This window comes from Belonocnema kinseyi, chromosome 4, assembly GCF_010883055.1.
Source record: "Belonocnema kinseyi isolate 2016_QV_RU_SX_M_011 chromosome 4, B_treatae_v1, whole genome shotgun sequence".
Taxonomy (NCBI): domain Eukaryota; kingdom Metazoa; phylum Arthropoda; class Insecta; order Hymenoptera; family Cynipidae; genus Belonocnema; species Belonocnema kinseyi.
Window position 1 is genome coordinate 50,194,098 of NC_046660.1, and position 1,410 is coordinate 50,195,507.

Below are 1,410 nucleotides of genomic sequence, written 5' to 3' on the forward strand. Positions count from 1 at the left end.
TATAACGCTTTACTTCAAAGCAATAAATTAACAGATTTTAAATACTGAGGTGAAAAGGACAGGAAGATGTCTTAACTTATACTGAACAATACCAGCCCGTTCTCGATACAACTTATTTCCACTTTGAAAGAGTAAATGCTTACTGGAGGACAAAACCAACTCTAAGTGAAGCCATTTAAAGTCTGTAACTTGGCAAGGAACCCTTCGGCGAGGACGCAGACAAAGCCCTTAAAATTTCTTGTCTGGAGGAGGGGATGCCTGTATTCTGGACACTTACATCAAATATGTATGGTACAACCACCAGTCCATGCAAATCGTCTAGAATAATGTTCCACTAACGCCCGGTACTAAGAATATAATTCCTAGTCGGCTGGGCATTTTGGGTTGCTAGTCATATGGGATATACGTTAATATTACAACGTGGATTTTGAATAATGTGGAGATATATTCGGCATAACTCAAGAAAAAAATTTATTTCTCTCAGGACTTTATTTTATTTTATTACTTAAATTTACATTATAATTATTTGCATATAAAATAAGTTCAAACCCATACTCTCTACCCATAACGTCTGCAGACATACTTTTATTAGATGTGTTCACATTTTCTTGAACTTTTGTCCACGGGAGAGGAAAACTGCAGAAAACCTTTCCCGAACGTATTCAATTACTGACAGCTACTGTCTACTGTTTATCAAATTTTCCAACACCTCGTTCCCTTTATGATTATACACGTTGTTGATTCGACGTTTGTTTAATGCCTGTGGCGGTCTAACATTCGACACATCTCGTGCGGCCAACTTTATTTTTCTAAATCCACCTATCTAAAAGGAAAAAGACGCGAATACAAAATAGCCGTATTAGATAAAATATTAAAGTTATTTTAATGGATATGTTAAAAAAATATTCATTCTCACCAGGCTGTCGGTAATAGCATCAGCAGTTTCATATAAGAACCAAGACACAGATTCCGAGCAAGGTGGATGATCTAATGAGCCCTCGTAAAACAAAAATGCTGTGTTATCCAAAATACTTTCAAAGGGAAAAGGGGGGCACCTCTTCTTTTGACTTTGGGCATTGCACCTTAGGCAAGGTTTTTTCGAGGTTATTCAGTATGTGTACGGGATTCGAATATCCTGTCTGAAATTTCAAGCTTCTGTAAGTAACATAGGATTTTACGAAATGAAAAATTATATTTTTTATTTCCATTAATTTTTCTAGGCATGTGCATTTTTAATAGATTTCTAAATTTTAAAAGGTATTTCTAAAGAATCCTAAGGATTTTAGGGTATCCTGATAACTTCCAAGGAATTTTCTGAAGTTTTAAGGGTTTTAAAAATATTTAACATAAGTCAGGATATTTATAAAACAATTGTTTTGACCTGTAAGGTTTTACATTATATTATATTAT